The sequence below is a fragment of the Macrobrachium nipponense genome, chromosome 29, assembly GCF_015104395.2.
Source record: "Macrobrachium nipponense isolate FS-2020 chromosome 29, ASM1510439v2, whole genome shotgun sequence".
NCBI classification, from domain to species: domain Eukaryota; kingdom Metazoa; phylum Arthropoda; class Malacostraca; order Decapoda; family Palaemonidae; genus Macrobrachium; species Macrobrachium nipponense.
In genome coordinates this window covers 25772622-25787095 of record NC_061092.1, presented here as the reverse complement: position 1 = coordinate 25787095, position 14474 = coordinate 25772622, and positions in this window count along the sequence as shown.

Sequence of the window (14474 nt, the reverse complement as noted above, 5' to 3'; positions counted from 1 at the left end):
GGTTCCTCCCTAGCTGTCTTTGGTGTGTATTCGGCAACACAGTCATCAGGCCAATCTGTTACCCATTCATTTTGACCCTTGGAGTTGTCTGGATTCCGTCAGTCAAGTTCGTCTCCTAAATGAAACTAACGCAACTTAACCTCTGTCATCGAAACTGGATTTCTCCCCACTTTCTGGATGGTGGCGTTCCTCCTCAAGGATATCAGTAGCTGTCAGACCCACTAAAAGATGGGTATAAAATTTCGAAATATAGGAAACTTTTCCTCTGTCATCGAAACTGGATTTCTGCCTACCTTTTGTATGATGGCGTTTCTCCTCAAGGATATCAGTAACTCTCAGGCAAACTAATGGGTGGGTATACCATTTCAAGACATATGCAACTTTGTCTCTGTCATCGAAACTGGATTTCTGCCCACCTTTTGTATAGTGGGCTTTTTCCTTAAGGAAATCAGTAGCTGTCAGGCCCACTAATGGGTGGGTATACCATTTCAAGGCAAAGGCAACTTTGTCTCTGTCATCGAAACTGGATTTCTGCCCACCTTTTGTAAGGTGGCCTTTTTCCTTAAGGATATCAGAAGCTGTCAGGCCCACTAATGGGTGGGTATACCATTTCGAGACATAGGCAACTTTGTCTCTGTCATCGTAACTGGATTTCTGCCCACCTTTTGTAAGGTGGCCTTTTTCCTTAAGGATATCAGTAGCTGTCAGGCCCACTAATGGGTGGGTATACCATTTCGAGACATAGGCAACTTTGTCTCTGTTATCAAAACTGGATTTCTGCCCACCTTTTGTATAGTGGGCTTTTTCCTTAAGGAAATCAGTAGCTGTCAGGCCCACTAATGGGTGGGTATACCATTTCGAGACATAGGCAACTTTGTCTCTGTCATCGAAACTGGATTTCTGCCCACCTTTTGTATAGTGGGCTTTTTCATTAAGGAAATCAGTAGCTGTCAGGCCCACTAATGGGTGGGTATACCATTTCGAGACATAGGCAACATTGTCTCTGTCATCGGAACTGGATTTCTGCCCACCTTTTGTATGGTGGCCTTTTTCCTTAAGGATATCAGTAGCTGTCAGGCCCACTAATGGGTGGGTATACAATTTCGAGACATAGGCAACTTTGTCTCTGTCAACGAAACTGGATTTCTGCCCATCTTTTGTATGGTGGCCTTTTTCCTTAAGGAAATCACTAGCTGTCAGGCCCACTAATAGGTGGGTAAACCATTTCGAGACATAGGTAACTTTGCCCTCTGTCATCGAAACTGGATTTCTGCCCACCTTTGTATGGTGGAATTTTTCGTAAGGAAAACCTCAGTAGCTGTCAGCCCACTTTAAATGGGGTGGGGTTATACCATTTCGTTTTTTTTTTTTTTTTTCTTTTTTTTTTGGGACATGGGAAACTTTGTTTGTCTCTGTCATCGAAACTGGATTTCTGCCACCTTTTGTATAGTGGGCTTTTTCCTTTAAGAAATCAGTAACTGTCAGGCCCACTAATGGGTGGGTATACCATTTCCAGACATAGGAAACTTTGTCTCTGTCATCGAAACTGGATTTCTGCCCACCTTTTGTATGGGGCTTTTTTCCTTAAGGAAAATCACTAGCTGTCAAGGGGCCACTAAGGTGTGGGATACCATTTCTAGACATAGGAACTTTGTCTCTGTCATCGAAAACGGATTTCTGCCCACTTTTGTATAGTGGGCTTTTTCCTTAAGGAAATCAGTAGCTGTCAGGCCCACTAATGGGTGGGTATACCATTTCGAGACATAGGCAATTTTGTCTCTGTCATCGAAACTGGATTTCTGCCCACCTTTTGTATGGTGGAATTTTTCCTTAAGGAAATCAGTAGCTGTCAGGCCCACTAATGGGTGGGTATACCATTTCGAGACATAGGCAACTTTGTCTCTGTCATCGAAACTGGATTTCTGCCAACCTTTTGTATAGTGGGCTTTTTCCTTAAGGAAATCAGTAGCTGTCAGGCCCACTAATGGGTGGGTATACCATTTCCAGACATAGGCAACTTTGTCTCTGTCATCGAAAAATGGATTTCTGCCCACCCTTTTGTATAGTGGGCTTTTTCCTTAAGGAAATCAGTAGCTGTTAGGCCCACTAGTGGGTGGGTAAACCATTTCGAGACATAGGCAACTTTGCCTCTGTCATCGAAACTGGATTTCTGCCCACCTTTTGTATGGTGGCCTTTTTTCTTAAGGATATCAGTAGCTGTCAGGCACACTAATGGGTGGGTACAATTTGAGGACATAGGCGACATTGTCTCTGTCAACGAAACTGGATTTCTGCCCCATCTTTTTTATGGTGGCCTTTTTCCTTAAGGAATACACTAGATGTCAGGCCCACTAATAGGTGGGGGGGTAAACCATTTCGAGATATAGGCAACTTTGTCTCTGTCATCGAAAAACTGGATTTCTGCCCACCTTTTGTAAGGTGGCCTTTTCTTAAGGAGGATCAGTAGCTGTCAGGCCCACTAATGGGTGGGTATACCCTTTCGAGACATAGGCAACTTTGTCTCTGTCATCGTAACTGGATTTCTGCCCACCTTTTGTAAGGTGGCCTTTTTCCTTAAGGATATCAGTAGCTGTCAGGCCCACTAATGGGTGGGTATACCATTTCCAGACATAGGCAACTTTGTCTCGGTCGTATCGAAAACTTTTGTCTGCCCAACCTTTTTGTATGGCCGGGTTTTTTCCTTAAGGATATCAGTAGCGTCAGGCACACTAATGGGTGGGTATACAATTTCGAGACATAGGCAACATTGTCTCTGTCAACGAAACTGGATTTCTGCCCATCTTTTTTATGGTGGCCTTTTTCCTTAAGGATATCACTAGCTTTCAGGCCCACTAATGGGTGGGTATACCATTTTGAGACATAGGCAACTTTTTCTCTGTCATCGAAAGTGGATTTCTGCCCACCTTTTGTGGTACCAAGGTGGCCCTTTTTCTTAAGGATATCCAACAACTACTCAGGCCCAACTAAAAGGGTGGGAATACCCTTTCGAGACATAGGCAACTTTGTCTCTGTTATCGAAACTGGATTTTTAGCCCACCTTTGTAAAGGTGGCCTTTTCCTTAAGGAAATCAGTAGCTGTCAGGCCCACTAACGGGTGGGTATACCATTTCCGACATAGGCAACTTTGTCTCGGTCATCCGTAACTGGATTTTCTGCCCACATTTTGTGAGGTTGGCCTTTTTCCTTAAGGAAATCAGTAGCTGTCAGGCCCACTAATGGGTGGGTATACCATTTCGAGACATAGGCAACTTTGTCTCTGTCATCGAAACTGGATTTCTGCCCACCTTTTGTATAGTGGGCTTTTTCCTTAAGGAAATCAGTAGCTGTCAGGCCCACTAATGGGTGGGTATACCATTTCGAGACCAGGCAACTTTGTCTCTGTCATCGAAACTGGATTTCTGCCCCACCCCCTTTTGTATAGGGCTTTTCCTTAAGGAAATCAGTAGCTGTCAGGCCCACTAATGGGTGGGTATACCATTTCCAGACATAGGCAACTTTGTCTCTGTCATCGAAACTGGATTTCTGCCCACCTTTTGTATAGTGGGCATTTTCTTTAAGGAAATCAGTAGCTGTCAGGCACCCACTAATGGGGTGGGGTATACCATTTCTAGACATAGGCAACTTTGTCTCTGTCATCGAAACTGGATTTCTGCCCACCTTTTGTATAGTGGGCTTTTTCCTTAAGGAAATCAGTAGCTGTCAGGCCCACTAATGGGTGGGTATACCATTTTCGAGACATAGGCCAATTTTGTCTCTGTCATCGAAAACTGGATTTCTGCCCAACCCCCCCTTTTGTATGGTGGAATTTTTCCTTAAGGAAATCAGTAGCTGTCAGGACCCACTATGGGTGGGGTATACCATTTCGAGACATAGGCAACTTTGTCTCTGTCATCGAAAACTGGATTTCTGCCAACCTTTGTATAGTGGGCTTTTTCCTTAAGGAAATCAGTAGCTGTCAGCCACTGGGGTGGGTGGGTATCCCCCCATTTCCAGACATAGGCAACTTTGTCTCTGTCATCGAAACTGGATTTCTGCCCACCTTTTGTATAGTGGGCTTTTTCCTTAAGGAAATCAGTAGCTGTTAGGCCCACTAGTGGGTGGGTAAACCATTTCGAGATAGGCAACTTTGCCTCTGTTCATCGAAACAAGGATTTCTGCCCACCTTTTGTATGGTGGCCTTTTTTCTTAAGGATATCAGTAGCTGTCAGGCACACTAATGGGTGGGTATACAATTTCGAGACATAGGCAACATTGTCTCTGTCAACGAAACTGGATTTCTGCCCATCTTTTTTATGGTGGCCTTTTTCCTTAAGGATATCACTAGCTGTCAGGCCCACTAATAGGTGGGTAAACCATTTCGAGATATAGGCAACTTTGTCTCTGTCATCGAAACTGGATTTCTGCCCACCTTTTGTAAGGTGGCCTTTTTCCTTAAGGATATCAGTAGCTGTCAGGCCCACTAATGGGTGGGTATACCCTTTCGAGACATAGGCAACTTTGTCTCTGTCATCGTAACTGGGATTTCTGCCCACCCCCTTTGTAAGTGGCCTTTTTAGTTTTTCCTTAAGGATATCAGTAGCTGTCAGGCCCACTAATGGGTGGGTATACCATTTCCAGACATAGGCAACTTTTGTCTCGGGCAATCGAAAACTGGATTTCTGCCCACCTTTTTGTATGGTGGCCTTTTTTCTTAAGGATCAGTAGCTGTCAGGCACACTATATGGGTGGGTATACCAATTTCGAGACTAGGCACACATTGTCTCTGTCAACGAAAACTGGATTTCTGCCCATCTTTTTTATGGTGGCCTTTTTCCTTAAGGATATCACTAGCTTTCAGGCCCACTAATGGGTGGGTATACCATTTTGAGACATAGGCAACTTTTTCTCTGTCATCGAAAGTGGATTTCTGCCCACCTTTTGTAAGGTGGCCTTTTTTCTTAAGGATATCAACAACTCTCAGGCCAACTAAAGGGTGGGTATACCCTTTCGAGACATAGGCAACTTTGTCTCTGTCATCGAAACTGGATTTCTGCCCACCTTTTGTATGGTGGCCTTTTTCCTTAAGGAAATCAGTAGCTGTCAGGCCCACTAATGGGTGGGTATACCATTTCCAGACATAGGCAACTTTGTCTCGGTCATCGTAACTGGATTTCTGCCCACCTTTTGTGAGGTGGCCTTTTTCCTTAAGGAAATCAGTAGCTGTCAGGCCCCACTAATGGGTGGGTATACATTTCGGCGGGAATAGGGCAACTTTGTCTCTGTCCATCGAAAACTTTGATTTTGCCCACCTTTTTGTTATAGGGCTTTTTCTTAAGGAAATTCAAGTAGCTTGTCAGGCATAATGGGTGGGTATACCATTTCGACCATAGGCCACTTTGTCTCTGTCCATCGAAACTTGGATTTCTCTTTTGTGATAGTGGGCTTTTTCCTTAAGGAAATCAGTAGATGTCAGGCCCACTAATGGGTGGGTATACCAGTTTCCAGGACAGTAGGCAAACTTTGTTCTCTTGTCATCGAAACTGGAATTTCTGCCCACCCACCTTTTGTATAAGTGGGCATTTTCCTTAACGGAAACTCAGTAGCTGTGTCAGGCCCACTAATGGGTGGGTACTACCATTTCCAGGGAAACATAGGCAACTTTTGTCTCTGTCATCGAACAACTGGATTTCTGCCCACCTTTTGTATAGTGGGCATTTTCCTTTTAATGGTAAAATCAGTTAGCTGTCAGGCCCACTAATGGGTGGTATACAATTTTCCCGAAACATAGGCAATTTTGTCTCTGGTCATCGAAACTGGGATTTATGCCCACCTTTTGTATATTGGAAGTTCTTAAGGAAATCAGAATGTCAGGCCCAACTAATGGTTTGGTATACCATTTCGAGACATAGGCAACTTTGCCTCTGTCATCGAAACTGGATTTCTGCCCACCTTTTGTATGGTGGCCTTTTTTCTTAAGGATATCAGTAGCTGTCAGGCCCACTAATGGGTGGGTATACAATTTCGAGACATAGGCAACTTTGTCTCTGCCAACGAAACTGGATTTCTGCCCATCTTTTGAATGGTGGCCTTCTTCCTTAAGGAAATCACTAGCTGTCAGGCCCACTAATAGGTGGGTAAATCATTTCGAGACATAGGTAACTTTGCCTCTGTCATCGACACTGAATTTCTGCCCACCTTTTGTATGGTGGTCTATTTCCTTAAGGAACTCGGTAGCTGTCAGGCCCACTAATGGGTGTGTATACCATTTCGAGACATAGGCAACTTTGCCTCTGTCATCAAAACTGGATTTCTGCCCACCTTTTGTATGGTGGTCTATTTCCTTAAGTAACTCAGTAGCTGTCAGGCCCACTTATCGGTGGGTATACCATTTCGGGACATAAGCAATTTTGCCTTTGTCATCGAAACTGGATTTCTGCCCACTTTTTGTATGGTGGAATTTTTCCTTAAGGAAATCAGTACCTGTCAGGCCTACTAATGGGTGGGTATACCATTTCGAAAGATATGCAACTTTGTCTCTGTCATCGAAACTGGATTTCTGCCCACCTTTTGTATGGTGGCCTTTTTCCTTAAGGATATCAGTAGCTGTCAGGCCCACTAATGGGTGGGTATACCATTTCGAAACATAGGCAATTTTGCCTTTGTCATCGAAACTGGATTTCTGCCCACCTTTTGTATGGTGGAATTTTTCCTTAAGGAAATCAGTCGCTGTCAGGCCCACTAATGGGTGGGTATACCATTTCGAGACATAGGCAACTTTGTCTCTGTCAACGAAACTGGATTTCTGCCCACCTTTTGTATAGTGGGCTTTTTCCTTAAGGAAATCAGTAGCTGTCAGGCCCACTAATGGGTGGGTATACTATTTACAGACATAGGCAACTTTGTCTCTGTCAACGAAACTGGATTTCTGCCCACCTTTTGTATAGTGGGCTTTTTCCTTAAGGAAATCAGTAGCTGTCAGGCCCACTAATGGGTGGGTATACCATTTCGAGACATGGGCAACTTTGCCTCTGTCATCGAAACTGGATTTCTGCCCATCTTTTGTATGGTGGCCTTTTTCCTTAAGGAAATCACTAGCTGTCAGGCCCACTAATGGGTGGGTAAACCATTTCGAGACATAGGTAACTTTGCCTCTGTCATCGAAACTGGATTTCTGCCCACCTTTTGTATGGTGGTCTATTTCCTTAAGGAACTCAGTAGCTGTCAGGCCCACTAATGGGTGGGTATACCATTTCGAGACATAGGCAATTTTGCCTTTGTCATCGAAACTGGATTTCTGCCCACCTTTTGTATGGTGGAATTTTTCCTTAAGGAAATCAGTAGCTGTCAGGCCCACTAATCGTTGGGTATACCATTTCGAGACATGGGAACTTTGTCTCGGTCATCGAAACTGGATTTCTGCCCACCTTTTGTATAGTGGGCTTTTTCCTTTAGGAAATCAGTAGCTGTCAGGCCCACTAATGGGTGGGTATACCATTTCCAGACATAGGCAACTTTATCTCTGTCATCGAAACTAGATTTCTGCCCACCTTTTGTATGGTGGCTTTTTTCCTTAAGGAAATATGAAGCTGTCAGACCCACTAATGGGTGGGTATACCATTTCAGACATAGGCAACTTTGTCTCTGTCATCGAAACTGAATTTCTGCCCCACCTTTAATGGTGGCCTCCTTATTTTGATATCAGTATCTGTCAGGCCCACTAATGAGTGGGTATACCATTTCGAAACATAGGCAATTTTGCCTTTGTCATCGAAACTGGATTTCTGCCCACCTCTTGTATGGTGGAATTTTTTCTTAAGGATATCAGTAGCTGTCAGGCACACTAATGGGTGGGTATACCATTTCGAGACATAGGCAACTTTGTCTCTGTCAACGATACTGGATTTCTGCCCACCTTTTGTATTGATTGACTGATTGATTGTGTATTATATCTGGCGTCACAACATCTGGGTAATTGACACCGAAATAAATTAAATATAAAAAATTAAATTTTTTATAAATTTCATATAAAAAGATCTATAAATATATTATATAAAAATTTTGTTCATATATATAAGTTCTAACATAGACAATCTATGTAAAATTTAAATTTGGTTAAGGAGGCCCGCCTCCCTCATAAAAATATATAACTGCTCTATATTACAATCCTTTCCAAGAATTGTAGCTAGGATAAAATTACCTACTCTGTCACGACCCCAAGACAGTAACCTATGTCTCAAATTCAAGAATCTGGGACATTCAACCAGTAAATGTCTCACAGTCAAGGGCACAGTACAGTTCTCGCAAAACGGAGGATTTTCACGAGACACCAAGAACCCATGGGTGAGTCTTGTATGTCCAATCCTCAATCGGCACAACATCGTTTCTTGTCTCCTTGGCATATACGGATATGACCAAGGAGACACTGATGACGTGAAACTACGCATTTTTTTATTATTTAAAATATCCTCCCACTGGGACTGCCAGCATTTTTTAACTCTCTGACCTACTAGAGGATACAAATCCCGATATGGTAGTAGGCATCTTGTGGGTTCTGAGGAGCTGACTGCAGACTTTGCAAGTTGGTCAGCTTTCTCCTTCCCAGCCACCCCAACATGGGAAGGCACCCAACAGAACTTTATTTCTTTCCCTCTTCTTTTTAGTAAAAGCAGCCATTCCAATATATCTAAAATCAGAGGGTTTAAAGGGTTAAAAATTTCCAGTGACTGAAGAACATTTCTTGAGTCACAATATATAATAAAATAATTTTCATTCCGAATTAAAACTTCCTTTAAAGCTTTTAAAATTCCATATAATTCTGCTGTAAAAATCGATGCAACAGATGATAACCTGCCACTTCTCTCTACATCAGGGAAGGCCACACCAAAGCCGACGCCAGCATCTGACTTTGAGCCATCCGTGAAAACTGCAATGGAGTCATCATGTTGCACAGAATGTTCTAAAAATATTGACCGCATGGCCTCACTGGACAATTCTGTCTTGGTAAAATTAAAATATCTACAAAATTTTACCTCTGGAAAGTTCCAGGGGGGACAAACTGAATATTTTGCTGGTAAAATCTCGATTCTTGGCATATTTAATTCACGGACAATAAAATTTACTCTAAAAGCAAATAGATGAGGTTGCTTGGGGTGATTTTCATAAAACTGCCAATGCCTTTCATTTTTCATACAAATGCTGGTTAAAGACCTAAGTAGCCTCTGGAATCTATACCAGCTCCGAACCAGCAGACGCTTGTAATGAAGATCCAGTGGCACCTCATCAGAATCTACAAGCATGCTCTCGGTGGGAGATGATTTAAATGCTCCTGTACATAATCGTATTCCTCCATGATGAATTGAGTTGAGCATTTTAAGGCTATTTGGCTTTGCAGAAGTGTACACCTCACACCCATAACTTAATTTTGAAAAGACCAAGGCTTTATATAATCTCAACATCTGAGTTCGGTCTGCACCCCACGAAGTGTGAGACACGACTTTCAGCAAATTCAATGCTTTCAAGCATTTTGCCTCAACATATTTCAGATGTGGAATCCAAGTCAGCTTACTATCAAAAATCAAACCAAGAAACCTTGTTTCACCAACACATGGAATTCTCTGCCTATGAATGAATAGATCTGGATCAGGGTGGATTCCCCTTATACGACAAAAGTGCATAGTTATCGTTTTACTGGCAGAAAATCTAAAACCATTAACCTCAGCCCATTTTACTATATTATCAATGCAGAGCTGAAGGCGGCGTTCAGCCACTGCCATCCTTGATGCTGCAAAGGAAATTGACAGGTCATCTACAAATAAGGTATAGGTTATATCTGGAGGAATTATTTTAGGAACCCCATTGATTACCAAGGCGAACAAGGTTACACTTAAAACACTTCCTTGTGGTACTCCTTCTTCTTGATTGAACACATCTGACAATGTTGCTCCAACCTGAACCTGAAATATCCTATTTTTTAAAAAAGCCTTAATAAACATGGGCAAATTGCCTCTCAGGTTACATTCATAAAGGACCCTCAAAATGCCATATCTCCATGTTGTATCATAAGCCTTCTCTAGATCAAAGAAAACGGTGATGTGATGCTGCTTGTTGGCAAAAGCTTCACATATTGAAGATTCCATTCGTACCAATACATCAGTTGTGGAGTGCATACTCCGAAAACCACACTGAGCAGGCGAAAGGTATTTACCTCTCTCCAAGTACCACATCAATCTTTTGTATGGTGGTCTTCTTCCTTAAGGAAATCAGTAACTGTCAGGCCCACTAATGGGTGGGTATACCATTTCGAGACATAGGCAACTTTGTCTCTGTCATCGAAACAGGATTTCTGCACTCCTTATGCGATATTCATTGTCTTGTTCATCATAATTAGATAATGGCAAGTTACTATAAAGAGTTTCATGGCATCTAATATAAGATTTTGAAATAAATTATACAAATTAATGATACAAATGATGCAAAAATCTTTTTGGCAATACTTGCCTCATATTCTTTGTTTTGGCAGGATAACTGTTCTATTCTTAATGCCCTCATTGTTAGGCAATGGTTTTCAGAACGACCAGATATTCAACTCCTGGAATGTGCTAGCAAAGGGTGCGACATGAAACCTAAATGTAAGGGAAATATAGTTAGCAGTTGGGAGCAAGGACAGGAGCGATCTCACCAACTGCTTGAGCGCACTTTACGAGAGTGGGAGTTCTTATGCCCACGAAATAAGCAAATGATTTACAACCACGTTGCATCTATGCCAAATAGGTTGCAGGAGGTGATCGCAAACGATGAAGGCTGGACAAGATATTGATTTTAATGAACTTGAAATGTTAATTAGCTATTAGGTTTCTACTTTGGTGATGGAAATAAATATAGTAGCAAGTTATATTTTGGTCTATCTTGTAGATTATTATCAAAGAACAAAATTATTTATAACTTAGTGTCTGCATAATACCAGTTGCCTTATTATTATTATTAGTAATAGTAGTATGGCTCACACAATAATTTTTTGAAATATAATAATCATAGTTCTGAATTTTCGAGTATATAAATGAAATTACTGGAAATTTTAAAATGAAATGTGAGACAGCTCTCTACAAGGATATTTCAATGTTTCTTGACCTTACAAAACTCAAGATTGAACAACCTCATGCAAAGATCAATCCTCAGTGAAAAAAAAAAAATTATTATCGTTGTGTATGGTAGAAACGTTGAACAATAAAAAGCATGGAAGGCATCATTGACGATACTTTCTGCATCTGTAGAACTTTTTGAGTTTACTGCTGAATTTCTTCTCCGAATACAAATACAGTAACTACATCTGAATAAACATTTTATAGACATGTTTCTTTAAAAACGTATACATAGTCCCCAACCCATTTCAGAAGACGAGAGAGAGATTGATATCACGTGATCACACAAATATCTAGCACAATACATCAGAAATTTATTTTGCTCGTCTATTTTCTTGAATGTGGCCAGCATTCTTTTATGATATTAATGAGTGAACAGCTAAGCCATGCCATTACTCCAGCATTTACGTGGAAAACAAGTTCTTTCCTCATTACTGTATTTGAACCACTGCCAGGCAGTCTCTATCAAGGGATGAACACCGAAATAGATAAAGCTTATTTAATTATATATATATATATATATATATATATATATATATATATATATATATATATATATATATATATGTGTGTGTATATATATATGGGTTACTGTAAAATTTTTGTACATGGTAAACGAAAAATATATACAGTCTATGAGTGACCATGTTATAAAGAATGTTAAATAAGTATAATTTGAAAGTAAAAGAGCGTTAAGCAACGGTCAGTGGCTGATAATTTATGATTAAAACTGTGGCAGGCTAAGATTACCTATGTTAATAGTGAGAAATAACTAAATTAAAAGTTGTTAGGGTGATCTCAGCAGCGGTCGGTGAAAAGGAAACTTCGCTCTTAGCTGATCATTTTTGGGTAGACATCCTAAATTCTTATCCGACAACTGCTACAAAGTATGTCTAAAAATAGAATTCCTATCAGGATCGCCAATACATTACATGGAATTTTTATCAATTTAAATTTCTCTGTCCATGTATTATTTGTTGGAAATTCAATATTTTCAATAATTTTATTCATCCATATTCTTGCAAAAAAACAAAAAAACAAAAAAAATTATTCTGTTCTGATAACGATATACAGAACGGTTGGCTATTCAAGATGGAACTACTTTTCCTCCGCTGTTGGATTGAATTACACAAATTTGAAAGAACTTTCAGCGTAGAAGAGATAATATTAAAATGAAAATGTTTGGATTACACAAAACAGATGATGAGTCTCATTGCATTTGTAGATAAACGAATTAATGCTCATAACTGTAATCAGCCAATCAGAGGCACCCTTACGCCCAGTCATTCGTTTGACGTTCTAGGTAAATATCTCTCATTTCGTGTATAGGGATAGGTTATATCGATATGATTTTATATAAATTGTATCAATACTTTTCGGTCGTTTTAGCTACATTATTCATCGTTTCAATGGGAAATCAGAACTAGCTTTAAAAGGTTTAGTAGTTAAGAGACAAATCGTTACCGAAGTCATACATGCTTGGATAGTTGTCTCTACATTACAAACAACTCCTCCCTCTTCCCGAACACCCCGCTTCCCGTCCCTGCTCTTCCATTTCTTACGTCAGTCTCTAAAGCCAAAAGCAATTGTATGATGATACGTATTACTTTTTGTAATTTCCCTCTGATAAACCGTCTTATATAATCTTGAAAAATCATGTATAAAAAAACCATGAATATCATTGTAGTTTGTTTTTAAACTTATTTTTTTTATCAAGTCATTTTATTTCTTTTCAAATAATTAAGTGAAAATATGTTAACTGGTAAGGAAACGTCTCCACCAACAAGGCTTGCCTCTGCGAACAGCGAATTCATTCATATTTCAACACTTTTTACTACGTAAACAAAAGCGGCGTTGCCATTTAGCGTGTCTAGTGAACGCAGAGGGGTAAACGTAATCTTTACCGAGACTGTAAACGGTCCAGCTATCTCTGGACTGTGGCCTGGTTTTATTGTGAAAAATACAAGTATTACTGAGATCATGATTTTTCACTTCAAATTTCTCTGGTAATGAGAAGCACGCAACTGAAATTTTCGAGAGAGAATTTCAAACCGAATATGAGTAAAGAGAAGAGCTCTGAATTCTAGGGATCCTTCGGAATAACGGATCAGAAACAAAGAAATAAGGTTGACACTTTTCTTTTTCTAACTCATTAAACCATTCATCAGACCAGTCTCAAACACGATACGAAGAAAAACTCTACTTAAATCTCATGCTCAACAAGACAAAATAGACGAGAAAAGTTGAGAATTAAGAGCTAAAAGTTCCATTTTTTTATCAGAGGGAATTCCCGATGAAAGGACATCTTGATCTTGTTGGAGAAATGTACATTAATCTTCCACTTCTCTAGTTCAGTGGACTGGTGGGTTTTGCCACAGAGAAGCAAAGTGGTAAAAATGAACATGGATGAAAAAGACGAAAAGTAAAGCCGTGGCAGTATTTCTCCAGTGCAAAGAAATGAATGTTTAAATAGAATATCTGTTTTGCATTTGGAAATCTTGGGGATAGTTTAGTTCTGCCAAAATGTGATTTGATGTGATGCTTCTTTAATGAAACTTATCCAAAACTTTCTTTCCCACAGAACTTTCTTAGTTCATCCTCCGTCATTTTTTTTAAAGATAGTAAACCTGATCTTGTATATATATATATATATATATATATATATATATACTATATATATATATATATATATATATATATATATATATATATTTGGGCGAACTATATCTTTTACAAAGATGGACAAAATTCTTTAAAAGCAATAAAATTCGTTTTTCTCTTATTGGTACACAACATTAAAATTTTGGCAGCAAAGCGGCCGCTACCTTATTATTAATATATCTAATTTTAAATGGGAACGTGTCGTTCTTTCATAACTGGGCTTTTACAATACAAATGCAAATTTAAAAATGAAAACAACAAGAGCATTCAGTCGAAATCATACTTCAGCAAGAGCTAGTGAACTAGGGAAGTGAACTAGGGAGTAAATTTGTGGATGAGACTCAAATTCAAGCGCCACTTCCCTTTTCTCCAAGGATTCTAGGAAATTGACGAGTTCAATACGCGTTCAACAACGAAGATAAAGATGGAGAGAACCCGGGAAAGACGATTGCGAAAAATGTTTCAACCTTTACAGATCACGTCCACTATCAAAATATATCATATCAGATAGATTATTCTAACACTCACATAACCGACAGACGCTGGCATAATTAATAACTCCACACACACACACACACACACACAGACAAAATGTGTAACGGTCACTGATACAAAGAATGTACAGAGTGTGCTGATTTACTTTCGAGATCTGTTCTACTTTTGATACATCATGTG